Here is a 17,934-nt window from a genome sequence, read left to right as displayed (position 1 = left end):
CAGCGGGGCCAGGGTGCGAGGCCCTGGCACAAGCAGGAGTTCCAACTCACCTGGCACTAGTGGCTGGCAAGGGGTGCCACTCCCTTGCACCAGGGCACAAACACAACTGAAACACACAATAACAGTTCCCCCCTTATGGTGTTCACGCCCGCCCGAGGCAGCCCAGCACCCCTGAATTTACCCCCCGAAGGGTGTGTGAGCCCATGTAGCTCTGGGGGGAGGATTCAGTGCTGGGGCCTGCACAGCGTGGACCTGTGCGGCAGAGGCCAGCAGAGCCTGATCACTGTGCTGGGAGGGAGGGATTTTCAGTTTCTGGACATCTGTAAAATGCTGCAGCCATCAGGAGGGCCGTGCAAAGTACAGCCTGGGTCAGCAGAGATTGATTGCACTCACATGCTGCTAAGGGATAGCACCCTCTGTACGATACCATTTTATCTACCATTTAAAGAAAATGGACCCTTCAAAAAGTAATCAAGGAAGGTTTGAAGTCTTGGAGGGTTCTCTCTTTCTCCCTCCACCCCCCCTGATTTCCTCCCGTGCCACTCCCTGCCGACATACAAGACTGTGACTTCCCGCTGACTCATCTGATGACAGCAAAGAGTCAACAGAACTACCCCATCCGCAGTCATTATATGCTGATGTTGTTCAGGTTGGCAAGACACCTCATGACTCTCACACAGACATCTCAGGAGGCTCCCAGGTCAGTGAAAGCTGCATGAGGTGTCCCTCTGTGTCCCTGCCCCAAGGGAAGCCTGTGCCACCCGCCCGCTCTCCTGCACACACTCACAGTCTTGGCTTTCCACCGGTGTCAAGCAAAGCGTATCCGTGCAGCTCTATTCACATCAAGGCTGTCACACTGAAAGATGTGAGAATCTGTCAGAGAAAACAAATCCATTAAAACACAGTCAATAGAGTCTAATTCAGATAAACGACCAGAGCCACTCACCACTAACATTAGAATACAGATTTCCAATTATTTTCATTCAAGGGTTTTATTTTAATGACTTTAGTAAACCTCGGCTCTGTGGTTTTTCTCCAGAGACCTAGCAACTCCTTCCTCTTGACTAGGTAAGTTTTATTAGGTGAGTTTATAAGAAAAGAAAAAAGAAACAAAGCTGAAGATGAGGTGAAGTAGGAGTTATGCCTAAACTTCCACCATTCCCGAACCAGTAGGCAGCATCAGTTTTAGAATTATCAAAGGCAGCAGATTGAATACACTGAAATGATGAGGTCTATCTATCTCATGGCACAGCAAACATTGCACTTTCCTCAAATTATCTACCCAAGTAGCAAGAAGGATTTGAATAAAAATGGCTTCAATGGAGGGATTTTACTTACAGAGCAAAATCAGCTCAGGCCATAGTGGTTCCCCAGCCTGGACAGGTTGTGACTGCAGAAGTAGCTCTGCCACCAGCACAGCCCAGGGGTAAGCAGCTGGAAACATGGAGCTGAACCTTTTTTCAAAGGCTTTTCTTCCATTATTCTATACTTCATCTTTTAATAGATGCTAATTTCTTATTGACTTTGGCCTGGGTTGGAAGTCTTTAGCAACCATTCCACATCCAGATTATCAGATTGCTTATAGCATTTTAATTTCACTTTCTTCTCACTCCTGCACCTAATAATGCACACTCTCTTTTATATATTTTTGTGCACAGGCCATACTGAAAGCTGAAGCTTCAGCCATTTTCTTCTGTAACAAAAGCAGTGAATAAAAGCTAAACAGGAAAAATGTAGAATCCATATTAGGACCTTAATTTTTAAATTAAATATTTATCTAAGTTTTTCAGTAGAGGTAATATTTTTCTATGGACCCAGAAAACAAACAAACAAACACAAAAAAACCCCACAACAACTTGATCCCAACAATGTATTCTGCAATCAGTCTTTCTGAACACATACAACAAGCAGTTTCCTCAAGTGGTTTTGCACCATTTCATCAATCCAACCATCCACCCCAGCAGCAGCAGCAGCATGCTGGCACATAAATGGATGTGAAGGGCCCAGCTCACCCCATCAGCCCCAGAGCTGAGCAGCAGCACAGGGGGAACTGCTGCTGTATGGGAGCATGCAGGATAGGTGGGATGCTGGTGGTCTGGATACAGCAGCCCCCATGGCAGCCACCCTTCCGTGCACATCACAGGGCTTTTAGCAGAAGTCAGCTTTTTGCATCCTGATTGCTTTCACAATTATTGGGAAAAAAAGGCTGCTTTATGGGAAGAGAATGAAAAAAAGAAAAATTACTTCTGTTCTGAGGAACAGAGTCTGCTTCTTTCTGTCCTTCCTCCCCATCCAAAGTGACCCTCCCAGATATGGTCTGAGCACTGTTTCTGGTTGATGGGCAGTGGAGGGGGAATTCCTTGCTGGCACCCCATTGCCTGCATTAGAAGTCAGTGCAGGAGAGGCACCATCTCTGGAAGATGCCTGGCCAAAAGTATGGCACCTATGCCTTGTCCTCCACAGCCAGTAGGAGAGCACCCCTGTGGTGATAAGGTGATAAGGTTGTTCTTGGGGTCTTGTTTGGCCTGAAAAACTGGATTTCCTTTGACATGAAGTTGGAAGACACTTTAACACAAGTGAACACGTTTCAGGTTTTATCAGGAGACAGAGAAGTGGAAACAAGCTAACCCATGAATCCATACTTTATGGATAACCACCTTGGTATTGTATATTATTTCAAATGATCTAATATATGCCTTGCAGAAATACCTTATGTATATATTTATACAGATAGATGTTTGTGTGGATGTATGTATAAATGCAGAGAAGGAGGGAGAGAGACTTCTACACTACACTCTAGGGCAGATACTTTTTTCTTTTGATGTCCTGTATGACGAGGATCTTTCCAACCCAGCTCTTCTTTTGCTCACTAAATGCATATACAAGGAAGGAAGAATGCTGTCACTGCTTTTTATGGTCTCTTTAAGCAGTTGCAAAAAGTCCACGTCATTGAATTTTTCCACTGTTTTAAAAATAATCTTCCTCCCTCTTCATGATAATTCACTGCAAGGCTGAACTTAAAAAGACCCTGTTTATTCAGCAGCAGAGGTCTCCCACTGCCCCATGCTTACTGCTTTATCACAAAACTGCTTAGAATATTTTACTTTTGAAAATGCAGCCTTGACAAATGGAATTAATTGTAATGGCATTTGGTTTCTCTATTTTTAGCAAGAATACATTGAAGAATGTCTCTCAAACCAGACTATGGCGTTAAGCTCTGAGAATTTACACAGAGTTGCTTTGTAGGCAGGAATAAAAAAATTAGGAGCATAGTTTAAACTGTAAAGGTAAATAAAAGTTGGCTGGCCTTTACAGGTCAGCTGCTGCTCTTGCTGGAATCTGTTATAATCCTTAATGGAAATATAATCTCAGTAAAAATTATTTATCACATCTTTGAGGGGTCTGGACTGTGGAACTCTGCAGTGGAGACTTGCCATTACTTTTTTTAGAGCATCCTAGTAACAGAGGGAAGTAGTGGCTCTGACCAGCAGCTGTTTCACTCAGAAAAGGCTTGTTTAAGCCTGGCTTGTAAAAGCAGAAGGGCGTGGGGAGTGGTGACATGGAGCCTTGCTGACATCAGTGGACAGGCAGCGCATGATGGGGTGACTAATAAAGTCTGAGATCTGCTTTGGGGTAATCAACTTTATCACGGTCTCATGTGATGATATGTTCTTGGATTAGTCCAAATCATGGGCTATTTATGAGAGATCCTAGCCATTTGGGGCACTGTACATGTTCTTTGCTCAACACATTATTCAGCAATAGCTTGCTTTGATTGTAAGAGGACAAGAATCAGAAATAATATCAAATATTAATCCAATATCCACACAGTTATCTTCATGCAGGAATTGGCTGAGTCTGAGCATACAGGACTGAGTCTTCCATGGTGAAAGGACTTTTCTCTACAACTGGCGGATAGTGGTTCAGTTATTGTTTCTCTGAGGATCTTTTAAAGATTTCAGTGGTGCTGCTAATACTCAAGAAACATTGGTTGCTTTTTTTTCCCACATTATAACTGACTCCACACAAATGACTTTGAAGATGCGTCACATCTCAGCAGAAATGTGTTATGAAAAGCCAGCAAGATGCCTTTATCCTTTCCAAAGGTTTCTGTCAAAACAGCAGCAGCAGCAGCACCCTGAGGGTTTGTACCCCAGGGCTGCAGAACCTTAAGTTGTCAGGGCAATGGCTTAGAGAAGGAATAACTGGGCCATGGGCTACAGCATCTGGTAGCTTTAGAAATTTAACGGGAGATTTTAAATATTTATAAGTTTTTGGCATGTAATAGCCTTATCCAAACACAGGACAGCATTGTGTATCACAACAAAAGCTGTGTGCAACAAATGCCATAAAATAAATTATATCACATTCCAAACACTGTGCAGATGATAATCCTTGCAGTGCCACGGGGAGACTCATCCACTAATCCAGCCCTCAGCCAGTAACATTAAAGACAGAGAAGCTGAGGCTCAGGCCCGTTAAAGGTTTGGTTTTTCAGAAGCTGCAGATACCATAACTCAACAAGATTTCATGACTAAGTGCCCATAAATGGCACTGCCAGGCAGCTGGCAGCACCGATCCTGGCTCAGCAGTCACAGCCAGGCCACAGGAGCAGCACTCAGCCTCCCGTGCCCAAGTTTCCCAAACACACACACATTTTTTTCATCCCTTACGCTATTTACTGTGTTTTAAAAGACAATGGAAGTGTTTCTTCTCTATTGATGAAGTAGTCATTAAGCCTCTCCTTTCGTTATTGTGATTGCTACCAAGTGAAGCAAAACCAAGACAAGTTGTTCAAGTCAAAGCATGAATTCAATGGATTGCGTCATGGGTTGCATTTTCCTTATTCAGCAGCTCTGTGGAAGGCAATAAAGTTCTGCTTTATACAAATATTGGCTAGGACATTTGATACAACTTGTTCTGAGTTTTTCCATCTTCTTTTTCTTCCTACCTCTGTTATTCAGGGAAGACAGCAATAGCAGAACACGCAACATCAGTACAGTCCAAATCAGACAGAGGGATGTGTTTAGGCAGAGAGATCTCTGGAAATATGCTGAAAAAATATGACTTGTCCTGGTATTTGTATTGAAATTTATCATTCAAAAGTCTATTTAGACAACAGTTGCTTGTAGTAGCAGCTGGGTCATTTGTGTCTGGGTCATTTGTTTCATCTCTCCGTGTTTGGAAGAACATGTTTTTTCCTCTGCACGTAGAGGTCTTGCTGCATTATATATGTATATATATGTCTTACTGCATTATATATGTATCCAGAAGCTGAAACTGGTGCCAAAAGTAGCCTTCCATCTGCCAGACACAGTGCTTTGCCAGACTATACAGTACTGCTCTTGCTTTGGATCCCAGAGAGAATTGCAGCTGGAATTTAAAGCTCTAGTTTTGACACAGGCTGTAAATGGCCAAAAGTGAGGCTGCTCGTGCTTTTTGCTATCCTGTGGAAGCTGAAGTCAGGGAAGACAACCAAACTGGAATGCACTTAGCACATACTGAAAGAACCAGGACAGGGCAGTCCCTGGGATTGCAGCTCATTCAAGAAACCGCCAAATTTCTTTGTCTACAATACCCTTTCTGTTTGTTTCTATGGAAATGCCGCAAAGTTCTGCCATTTTTCTAGGGTCATCTATTTTTCTGATTGATATTGGGGGTTCAAACATTCCCCCGGCAGTGCCTGCTTCCAGCCAGAACCTCCACTGAGCACCAGGAATGCAGCAATTGTCACGCTGTGGGTGTCCCAGCAAAATGTAGCTTACCCAAATAAACATGACTTGACATATCAAACACAAAGTTGAAAAATAATTTGAAAAAGCAATGCATTTTTTAAATAACTCAGGATCTGATTTCATTACCTGGGAAGTCAAATCCTATACAAAACCACACAATGGTCCAGTGTGCAGCTAATCACAGCTTCCTGCCCCTATCAGATACCGCAGGCATGGTCCTCATTAAGCATTTTCTCTGCTTGCTTCCAGCTTTACCTACTACATGTGCTTGCACCCAGAGTAACTGGGGCTCTTTTCCTCAGATGGCACACTCACTTTTCTCAAGGTTTGAGCTTTTTTTCTTGTGCTTTTACTCCATGAGTTGGAGTTTGCAAGATTGACCGCATAAAAGCAGAGTAAAACATCTCACATCTGCCTGATCTGGACTGCAAGAAATTCCACGGGTTCCCCAGTTGCTCTTCAGGAGTTGTTTTAACCCAGGGTACAGATGAAAAGTTGTGTTTGACTATAGAAGAGAGGCGACGCTCCTCCTTGGGACAGCTGGATGAAGTGTAGGAAGGAACACTTTCCAGGGGAACAGCATATATTTTTTAAACAAGCACAAGCTGGTCTGTGTGACAAAAACAAAACTGTTGACCTACATGCAGCCAAAGCTGGAGGTCGTTCAGCTCTCCCGGAGCTCACCCTGGGATGCAGCATCCACACGGGTGGGAATGCCAGTGCACGGTGTGAGTGAAAACGCACACATCCCAGAGGTTTCAGAAGAAAGGCACAATGCTGAGCAGTGCTTGTATCTACTGCCCCCCTTGCAGTGTTCCCATGGCAGTGAATAATCAACCCAAAAAAAAAAGCTTCAAGTGGATTTGCTTTCTGCAAAAGGCTGAAATCACTCTTTCTTTTTTTTTTAGACATTTCTCAAAAAAATATTCCCAGACAGAAATGTTTCATAAGAAGCCTTAAGTCTACTGACTCATTTTGAAAGCTGCTTTATTAGCCCCTACATGGGCTGATAAGCCTTGGCTGGCGCATAAGGGCACGAGGGCTGTGCATTGTTCTGCTGCTCAGCCCAGCACAGTGGCAGCCTGGGCTTGATCCAGTGAAGCAATTAGAGAATTTAACTTCCTCCATAAATGCTTGTATGTGGGAGGCCATATATTTGGGGGCATTTCTCTGCTCAAAAGCAAGCCAACCTTTTAAACATGTTGCAGAACCAGGAAGAATGGCAGAGGCTTCTACAGGTAGCATCACTTTGATTTGGGTGAGAAGCAGGAATAATAAAGGGTGACAGAGAAGCACTTGGATGTGGCCAGCAGTTACCATCCTCAAGCCACTGTTCCTCCCATGTTGTTTTTCATCAGTTCTCCCTTTAATATATTGCAGCACAGCAATGTCCCATGGCTGAGCTCTGCCCAGCAACACCCTGCGACCAGGAAAGGTGGAGGCGGCTGTGTGGGTGCAAGAAGCAGCTGCTGGGGGAAAAGAGAAGGGTGTTGCCATTGTCCCAGAAAATAATTGGAGACACCACCCTAGGGGTGGATGGGAGAAAAACAGCAGCCCAGGACATGCTGGAACCAGCAGGTAATGGGAGACCTGGTGTCCAAGGACAGTTCCAAGGAGTTTGTCCAGAGACAACAGAGGCCCCAGACAGCAGAAAACAGGGTAGGAAGAAAGCTGAGGAGATCAGCCATCCCTACAGCACATTCTATGCCTTAGCTATTCCCAGGAGCTTTTCTGGGTGCAAACATTTCTTAACTGTAAGAGTCACTCATGGGGACTCCTTACTCTGCTCTGGTCCTGCTTTTGTCTTGCAGGGCAAAACATGCAATTCTTATGCTCCTGTTTGTCTTGCAACAGTGATTTCTAGGTTTTGAAAAGCAGCTCCAAAATCAGTTAAAAAACAAACAAACAAACAATCAAACAAACAACAGAAGTTATGCTGCTGGGAGAAGAGAGCATCAGAAAGGTGGAGCTGGCTGAGCAGCTGGAACCTCTTGCTCCTTATGTGCCTGACAGAGACCTGAAGCAGGAGATAATATCAAGAATGAGCCTGGTCACACACTGTCTGATTGAAAAGGACCAAAAAGTAAAACAGATCCTCTTCAATCAAAGAACAGTGCATTTCAAAGGGCAACTCAACAGTGCTGCAGGAGCTGGCACTGCACTCCACATCAGCCATCTGGTGCAGTGCTCGCAGCGAGGAACCTTGTCTTTGTAAGCTGTACATTGTGGCTTCCTTACAGGTTAAAACACCAATAGAGAGGCTGCTGTGACACAAAGGATAAAAAAGGAGCCCTGCCAAGTCCAATCCTGCTAATCTAAGTGAGCAAAAGTGAAATATAACTAGGATAGGGTTGGGCCATGGCTTGAGATCCTTTTTTGAAAGTGGTCACCATGACTTAGTCCCTGCTTCCCCATTGCTGCAACAGTGCTATTAGAGAAGGGAGAGGGAAGAGATAAAGATATGGCAGCCTCAGGGAAGTGGGTTTTTTCTTTACAGTGGTAGAGATAACAGGGGTTGCAGCAGGATGGAGGCAATCTAACTGGGCCCAATTGGGCTACATGGGAGCCCCACAGAGGCCCAGAAGCACAGCAGCCCATCAGTGCCTGAGGCAGGGCTGCAGAAGCCTTGCAAATATCTGGGTTATCTCTGGTCCCTCTCAGAGGCACTGGCTGCTTGCACAGGCACAGCCACCCAGTTGCCTACGGTAGCCCTTGTTTGCTTTTGGCCTTTGAGGCTCAAGGCCAGGGAGGGAGGGGCAGCACCTCCTCTGGGGACCAGAAATCTCCCCCATCCTGGGTTTGCAATACACACCAGCAGGTCCAAGCGTACCCACAAGAAACCCCTTCTCCTGCTTTCTGAACAACTGTCTTCTGGATATATCTTCTCTTAACTGAATGGATGTAAAACTTCTCCTTCATTCTGCTCAGACTTTGGTCCTTTTGGCACTGTGACTGGCAAGCTCCTGCTCTGACTGGGTCAGTGTTGGGCTGAGCAGGGCACACACCTGCACACCTGAGTTATCTCCGATTCTCCGGGAGCAGCTGGTAGGAAGGGTCCTCAGACAGAGCCTTCACTCCTGTGAGTAAAGCACAAACCTGGCTGTGAGCCCACAGTGCTGATGCTGCACCTGGGTGCTCGGTACCGATTGATGGGCCATGCCCTGCCTGTGACACGCTGGTCTGGCCCCACAGGAGCCTTCCTCCCACTCCTTCACCAGCCTCGGAGGTCCATGTGTGCTTGGCCTCATGCAAACCCAAGGGTAGAGCGGTCCCTTAATGTTTTCTGTAGTCCTCAGAGCAACAGTGAATTTTCCTTCTGAAAAAAAAAAAAAAAAATCCTCTCCCTGGTTCCTTTTCCTGAGAGCAGTGAGTTTACTGCAGCAAAGCGCGGGGCGGGATGAAGTGGTTGCAACTGGAGAAGAGCATCTGCAAAACGGCTTCGAGGTTTGTACTCCAGCCTAGAAGGCTCAGAGCAGGAGAGCAGCGTCTGGTGGAGCTCAGATTCCCTTCCTGGCAGATCCCAGCCCCTCCGGCACCTCTCGGAAGCACCAATTAGAGCAAAATTTAGGTGCTGGCCTTGGCGGACGAAGGGATACGCTGCCCCAGAGCGCTCTGCCAGGAGCCCTTCACCTCAGTGCTGGATTAAAGCCTGCAGATCTCCTGAGGGTTAGAAGCGAAGCCGGGACCCGCGGGATCGGGCTGAGGGGTTCCGCAGGGTGCCGGGAGGGGACAGGGGCTCCCGGCCAGGGGCGGGAGGTGAAAGGGGACCCAGCAGCACCGGGCACGGCTGCCCCCTTGTGCCGACACCCGGGACTGTCCCGAACCGGCCTGGTTCATACTGAGGGCTGGCACCTCTGGGAGCAGGGCACTCGCCTGGATCTGAAACCCTCTGTTCAGTTTTGGTCCCCTCAAGACAAGAAGGACGTTGAGGTGCTGGAGCGTGTCCAGACAAGAGTCCAGAAGAAGCTGAGGAAGGGTCTGGAGAACAAAAAGCAGCCCTTGCTCCCTACAACTGTCTGAAAGAGGTTGGAGCCAGGTAGTCCAACCTTGTTGGTCTCTCCTTCCAAGTAAGAAGAGATAGAACAAGAGGAAATAGCCTCAGTTTGTTCCAGAGAAGATTTAGGTTTGATATTACGAAAAAATTCTTCCCCAAAAGGGTGTCAGGCACAGGCTGCCTGAGGCAGTGGTGGAACCACCATCCCTGGAGGGATCTAAAAGACCTGTAGTTGTGGTGCTGAGGGACATGGTTTGGTGGTGGGTCTAGCAGTGCTGGATTGGCAGTTGGACCCGATGATCTTAAAGGTCTTTTCCAACCAAAGCAACTCTACGATTCTACGAAACCCCAGCAAAACAATTATTAATTTTATTTGATAAAAATCCCCACAAACCCACACCGGGGAAGTCACCTAAACCTGGTGCAGGCTCTCCTCGAACCTTGAGAACCCTGGCTGGGCGGGAGGCAGGGAAGGGGATGTGCTGCCCCTGCCGCAGCCTGGGAACATCTCCTAATGCTGCAGGAATGTGGTTATGTCATGGCGAGTCCCCCACACGCCCTGCCACTGCCTCCCAGCAATCCGCCAGCCGAGCGCTCCGGGAAGCATCATTACTGCTGAAATGGAGGCATAAATTTCTGCTGGCAGGGCTCCTGGCTGCGAAAACTTTTAAGCCCTAACAACTGGTCGCTGCAACAAAGTTACTCCAACATTTCCCATGGTACCTATCCCATCTGCGAGAGGAGTGGGAAGGAGGAGGAGAGGGAAAAGGTTTAAAAAAAAAAAAAAAAAACCACCTTCATTTTCCTTACGTAGTCAAGCGTTACCGGGGGCGATATTTCTGACTGTGCACGAATCCTTCCTGCTGAACTCACTGGGCATGACGCACCCACGGGAGGGGAAAGCATGCCCGAAACAAGAGCAGCTAAAGTACTCTCCTGCTGAGCTGCGCTTTCTGAAGGTTTGTGTTTCTTTTTCCAGTCGAGGAGCTTTATTATTAGACAAAGAACATGGGATTTTTATGAGCGATTTTACAAATTAGTTTCTCAAATTGTTTGCAGCAGCACAAGAAGTGCTGGAGTCATTAAAGTTCATAGAAAGTATTGAACACTCCAGCACTGCAAAGCTTTTCCTTGTGTAGCAGAAACAAAGCAAAGTCAGCCCTGAGAAAGTCTGACCATAAAACACTGTTCATCAGCTCCTCGTGCCCCCTCATAGCCATACAGGCACAGCCACTCATCCTGCCCTTGTGCACATCATTGTGGAATAAGACCAGTGCTGAACTGGCACAAACCCAGGTACAAACATGACTTTAAAAACAGATAACTAATTATTTCCATTCACAGCATTTAATTTGGGCTCATGCAGAAATGCTGTTCATCCAATAGTCCAAAATGTGTCACGTATTAGGAGCTAAAGAGTCCAACCCAATGAATGAGTCATTACCCAGTGGATGAAATCCCATATCTTCTTGGCTGCTCATAAATAAGACAAACTCAACTTTATAGTAAGTCATAAGTAAACAATGAACTACATAAAAATCAGAATCAGCTGTCTTATAACTGCATGGGCATGGTGCCCATGCAGAAATGAAAAGCGAATGTGATACCATCACTGCTTGGCTTTGGAGGCTGAGTTTGGAGTTGAAATTCTTAACAGGGGTTTTGATGCATGTAGCTGGGCGGTCAGACATCCAGGCCTTCAAGACCACTGCAGATGCCTGTTTGCAATAAACAACACATTATCCAGGCCATTACCACTTCTGAATGTAGCCTCAGATCCCAACAGGCAGATTTTCTGAACCTATCATTTGGTATCTTCTCACTACAACCCAGTATCTCCAGGCAGTGCTCCCTTGCTCTAGCAGTGTACTCTTGCAGGTAAAAAAAAAAAAGGCAGAAAAAAATCTGCTCCTTCCACCTCAAGACAATCATGGGTGTATCCTGTGTGTCCCTTGTCACCACTACCCTGAATGTGGGGCTGGATTCTCAGAGCTAGGAGGGGTTTTTTGGAGGGAGGGTTGGTTAATACCAATTTGAACCAGGTTTGTGAGAGAAAGCAGGAAATAGCAGAAAGTATTGATCAACCTCTGCCCCACTATAAAATTAGCAGCATATAAAACTCTATATCAACATAACTGGAAGCCTGAACACACCACAGACAGCACAGCAGAAGGATCAGGTGAGAGAAGACATGCTCTCAGCATGAGGAAAGCCTCTGGCATGTGGCAGCAAATGGATCATGAGCAGGAACAGCAGCTGAAGCCACCTTGAAGCTTGAGCTCCATCATCCCCCCAGGGAGGATATGCCCAGCTTCAAACAGCTCATGAGGCTTGGGGAAGCTTTGCAGAGGCAGCTCAGGCTGCCTTTACAACAGCTATAGGGCCAAGACAGTAGCTGCTTGTCTATAGGAAGGGGAGAGACCAAAGCAGCTTTTCCCTGAGAGCAAAGCTCCAGCATCTGCCAAAATACACAATGACACAGACTGCCCCCGTGAGTGTCCCTGCAGAGCAGGGGCAGGGGCAGTTCAGGATAGCCATTCTATGGTGACGTGTCTAGGCACTGGGCAGGGACTTTTGGGATGCTTCACAAGAATGAAAGCCCAGAGGAGGCACAAGCCTGGTAACCATCCCACAGTCCACCCCAGGGGATGCATCATTTTAGGCTGGGGGACAAAGGCCTTGCTCCCTCCCTGCCCCTGGGGGCATTCCTACTACCTCTGATTGCATTCCTCTAAAATGCTGGGAATGGCAGGGCCGTGTCAGAACTCCACAGACCAGTTCCAAGTCCTCTCAGGGGACCTGAAAAGAACTCCTCTGGCTCCCTGGCTTCCTGATGGTCCCCAGCACAAGCAGCTCTGGCTGTCAGCATGGTCTGAGCAGCACCGGGACCCCATCACACACTCAGTCCACCAAGGATGCTTGGAAAGGGGAAGACATTTTGTTTTCTCAGCCCTGTTACAGCAGCAGCAGGGCAAAGCACAGATGTAATCCCAGCAGGGTTATGACTCCATAAGCCCACGTCTTGTGCAAGAAGAGGTCTTCTGTACACTTTTTCTTTTTAACAATAGAAAATTATCGCACCTTGTTAATAAAGTTCTTTAAATGGATGAATAATTTCCACAAAGGAAAGAATGTAAAACTTCCACTGACACGTTACTTCTCATCAAGTGATCTTCGTAATTCTCCAGAACAAACGGAACTTCATCTTTTCCATGTGTGACCATCTTTGTCACCCAAAGCACTTTGTATTCAATAAAAATACCAGCTTTCATTAGAGAGAAAAAAAAAAATGCTTCTGGTGCACAGTTTTCCTGGCATTGCAAATCTCTGGTTCCCTCACTCAACATGTTTAGAATTAAATCACAAAACCTTAACTCACCCTCTAATGATCTGTTTGTTTCCAGATTCATATTCCCACAATATGTTTGCTGACAGAAGCTGGGCGCTTTGACAAAAAACAAGGAATTTTTCCCAACGATGTATATTTGCTTCGTTCTGGTGTTTTAGTGGGGAAGGGTGCAGGCTATATGAGCTGTCACCAATAACGTGACTGTAAGGCCAAGGGTAATTTATTTAGTACAAATGAAATGTTTATACTAAGTGCTCTTTGTTCTGAATATTATCGCATCAACATTCAGCTTTTTATGAAGAGAGCTGTGAGAAAGGTTGAGCCCTATTTTCAAATGATTTTTAAATTTAGCATTGTTAGAAGTCAGAGCCAAAACTCTGATGTGTAGGGTTCTCAGGGGGATGATGGTAAAAAGCTGCTCCCCTCAGTTTCAGAAGCGCTTTAAAACTGTCCTTTTTTTACTTTGTATTATGTGTTAGATCAAATAAAAGCAAGCCAAATCTTGATAGGATGTATTGTTTCAAAGTAAATCCAAAATGTTACAAAATACTGTTGAATGCATTATTGCACCTTATATTCCTTTCTCCCAACCTTAAAATAATATCTTCAAATTCATATCAATTTCACTAAACAATTTGATTTCAACAGAAATTAAACAGGTTGGGATGAAACTCAACCAAGACATCCTCAGATGTCCCACCAAGACATCCTCAGCCTTTCTCACTGCCTACTGAGGGATGGGGTCAGGAAGGTGTCACCACCTTGGTGTCCACACACAGACTCCTTTGAAGCATCCTGACAAGCAGCTGTTGTTTAATAAACTGGTGACACCCAAACATAAAGCAAACCTAAATCTGTAATATCTAGAGAGCCCTGTACTTGGGCTCTTTTAAAAGTAAAATTTATCTCATATTTTTCTGGGTTTAGTGCAAGTTTCTGTCAGTGAGATGTTGGACTTTGTTGTTGACATTAATAATCCCATCCCAAATAAACATTCTGGAAAGCTGCACCCACCTGGAAACAAAGGGCTTCAGGAGCTTGATCTGCTGCTGCTGAGAAGGTCAAGGTGAGAGGTGGTCATGGGCTGCAGCACCTGTGTGAGGAAGAGCAGTGTCAGAGGAGAGGGGTTCTCCCCCCAGAGGGAAAAGGCAGAACAACTGCACCCTTAGCCACCTAGTACTCTGGATTCTCCATCACTGCACATGGAAAATCATCACCAGGTGTTTCTCTAAAATACGAGTAATTTAAATAGAAACAATTTAAGTTGTTTTAAATAGGAACAATTTAATTGTTTGTTCAACCTGTTGTATTGTATCTCATCCCTGTTTCCTTGGGAGCGGTTCATCCTATGAACAGTGATCCTAAATTTTACTCCTAGAAAGAATAAGTATCTTCCCATTACTTCCATTTTTACAGCAACTAGAATTATTCAGATTTGCTTATTGCAAAATATTTTAGACACAATAAATAAAATACCTCCGGGTTTTTCCAAAGAAAGGAAATCCTTTCTGCAGACTCCCCTTTGCTCCCTGCTGAGGTGATGACTCAGAAGATTGCAAAGTCCCACAGCTATGTGCGAGGGTGTTTCTCTGGGGTGTGAAGCAGACCCTCCTTTATTACAGATAACAGTTTTATGGCACAGGCATTGTTCTGCTTTACCAGTGCCCTGTTTTCACAAGGTATTTAATGAATAGGCTTTCAACTGCAAAAATACAGGCTGAGATCAGGAAGGCAAGTGACCTTTGTGCTTGTGATTGTGTGTTCACATAGTTACGCTTATTTTCCTCACTAACATATAGGTATCTCTTTTTTTGTTGTTGTTAACACTCTTTATTTAATTTTAATGGGCTTTTTAAATGTATTTTAAATTGTAGAGGAAAACAGAAAAAAAAAAAGCCCATTGTTCTCCCACATGTTTGTTTTCACTACAACTACTAAGAGGAAAAGCCCTTCACAAAAACAGGATACAGCAGACTCCTCTGCACGGCCACACCGTGGGTCCCCTGCACACGCCGGGCACAGCAGCAGTGGCCAGGGAGAGTCCAGGGGGAGTCCAGGGAGAGTCATGAGTAAATAAAAAACATCAATGGGAGTTTTAATATCCACTTGAATGGGAGTAGCATCAAGTCCCTGTTGAATAAACCCCACCAGCCTGGGCAGGTTCTGCTCCCCTTTGACACATTAGCAGCTGCCTATGGGCATTTTTCTCCTGACATTGTGGGGCAGAGGGGGATGACTGCAGGGCAATCCCCAGTGTCACAGGAAGGTGTGAAGCCAGAGAGCTGCATGGCAAAAGCAGTAGCATCCAGTATCCCTTCCTTGATGTTCTAAGAGATGAAACACGAGGGAGAATTCCGATGTCACCTATATCAGATGCTGGCTGGCCTCAGGAGATGTCCCCAAACACTCCATCAGCCCCACTGAGCAGCCACAGGCTGTCTCCAGGGTGCAATCAGGGGCAGAGCTCCCTGCTCCATTTCTACTAATGACTTCTCAGATCTCCTGCCTTAATGCATCCCACAGCCTCCTTCTCCTTGCTTGGAAATATACTCCCTGCTTGGGTTTGGGATGGCCAGCAGAGGGGTTCATGGCTGTGCTAGTAACCCCTGGAGAAGGTGCTGGGACCAAGGCAAGAGGACATACAGGCTGCTATCATTGCAAAGAACATGTCTGGAGGCTGTTTTTCAGAGGGTAATACAAATAAATGTTTTCTTTCTCTCCACACATTAGCATTTGGAAGAGTTCATGCTACTGAAGAATAACACTGACTTGTTTCTTCATGATATGGAACAGTCAATCAGGTGCAGTTACAGGGAGATCTGCTTTTCTGTAATTAAAGAGCCTCGTCTCTGGCCAGAAATTACCTTATGGGAATTGGGTTGTAATGACTAGGAGGCCAGTAAAAAGCAATTTGAGCTTTCCTGACTCTGAAACACAGTAATTGCTATTCCATTTGTCTGTTCAGAAACTACAACTTAGCAGCCATCTGCCTGGCAATCTCTTTCAGACACCATCCCAAAACAATTTCAATTAAAAAAGGAAATGTCTCAGATTTTAGGGAAATACATTTACTAGTTTAGATCTAGGGAAAAACATATAACACATAAGGGCTAAGGATATTCTTGGAGAGAGGGGAATGATATACTACTTTAGTTTTAATTTTACAGGGATGTGGTTCTACTTGTTTTTCTTTGAATAAAGTATAATTCTTGTTTCTTCACCAAAAATGATCATCAGTTTTGATTCAGCTTTGATTTCCAAAGAAGAGAAATTATTACTACAATATGAAATTATTACATTTTACAATGTAAATTACATGAAAATTCTTATGCAGATCCTTATGTAACACTACACCACTTTATTACTACAAAATGAACATCCAAATTTCTAAGACAGTGTCTTTAAACCAGTGCTTGCTATCATTCAATAAACTAGAGAGAAAGAGAGACAGCACAGACTTAGCACAACAGGCTGTGTCTGATGTTACTTAGACCATGATGTTTCCAGCTCAAGGAAAAAACAAAACAAAACAAAACAAAACAACTTCCATTTATACCGAGAAGACCTTTCATTGTTTAGAAACTGTAAACCAACATCCCACGCTGTTTGCATTTAATGATAAATAACTGCCCATCATCAGAGGACAGGATCAAAGAATTTGGATACCATTACTTTCTCATCAGAGAGAAATAAACCCACAGTACCCTCCCTAGCTGAATATAAGGAGCTCAATTCCCAAAGTGTCTTGTTTCCGAAGCCTCAGGATCGGGTGTTCCAAAAAGCAAGAAAATCACACTTTCCTGGATGTTGTTAGGACAAGCTCACTTTGAGCAATCCCCTTTCTGAAAGTGTATCAGGGACAACCCTCCTGGCTCTCCCTCCATCCCACAGACCACCGTGCTCTGCCATCACCCTCCACCCCAGCCCCGGGGGTCCCGCAGGGCTGAGGGCAGGTCCCGCCTGATGCCCAACCAACCATCGCCCCTCGCACCTACCCGCTGCTGCTCCCAGCCAGCCCCGACGAGCAATGGATGAAACTGCTGGGCTGGGGAGTTGCTGCTGTCCCAGCAACGGGAGGTCAACAGGCTGTTGGTTTGATCTTCAGTTCGTTTTCCATCTGAAAAGTTTAACTCCTTCACGACCTGGAAGGCAAAACACGAGCAGGGCCGGCAGTGCCGCTGCGCTGGTCCCTCGCTGGGGATGCTGAGGACACCCTTGCTGCTGGAGATGAGGACACACACCTGAGCAAGACCAGGACGTGGGGGGTCAGGATGGGCAGTTTTGCTCTGAGACTTGGGAGTGAGTTTGCTGCAGAGAAGCCCACAGTGAGATCGTCCTCTTAACAGCTTACACCCCCAAGCCCCGTCCTGAAGTCTCCGGTATTGGTATTCCCACGCATTCCTGTGGCTGCCAAATCCCTGCTGGAGACCCTGGGGGCTAATGCTTGGGAAGAGAAGGGGAAAACCTTTGGCAGCACTTTTTTCCCTTTCTCACCAAGCCCCTGGGAAATTCACTTTTGGGAGAGGAGAAACCCAGATCTACAAGAACTTGCTGGGTGGTGGCCCTAAACCATCCAAGCCCCAGACCTGCTGCCAGGAGCCCTCAGCCAGCCCTACCCTGGCCATACGAATTCCAGGGCACACACCTCTTTCCTTTCTTTAATCAGAGAGGGGCTCCAGGGGACAGGGTTTGGTGTTCCAGCTCAAAACAAAACAGTTTTGCTCCTGCAAGAGTGCAGGGAAGAAGATGCCTGTGCTTGGCTCTCACAGCCCACTGGGTTTCCAGCTCTCTGGTTGCTGAAGCCAATGGCTGCCACATGGTACTACCCTAATGCACAGGACAGGTTAGGGCCAGCC

At 45.8% G+C, this 17,934-nt stretch overlaps 1 long non-coding RNA gene across 1 annotated transcript; it reads right to left on the bottom strand.

The window, feature by feature from the left end:
• Positions 1-544: 544 nt before the first annotated feature.
• On the bottom strand, positions 545-17,581 carry LOC139801533 (uncharacterized). Its single transcript, XR_011728228.1, has 3 exons — positions 17,074-17,581; positions 14,093-14,171; positions 545-873 (listed from the first exon to the last, which is right to left on the bottom strand). It is a non-coding gene; the product is annotated as an uncharacterized lncRNA (long non-coding RNA).
• Between the last annotated feature and the right edge of the window lie 353 nt (positions 17,582-17,934).

The sequence above is a fragment of the Heliangelus exortis genome, chromosome 12 (genome assembly GCF_036169615.1).
Source record: "Heliangelus exortis chromosome 12, bHelExo1.hap1, whole genome shotgun sequence".
Classification (NCBI taxonomy): domain Eukaryota; kingdom Metazoa; phylum Chordata; class Aves; order Apodiformes; family Trochilidae; genus Heliangelus; species Heliangelus exortis.
The sequence above is the reverse complement of the archived record's forward strand: the minus strand, read 5'-3'. Positions and strand labels throughout refer to the sequence as shown.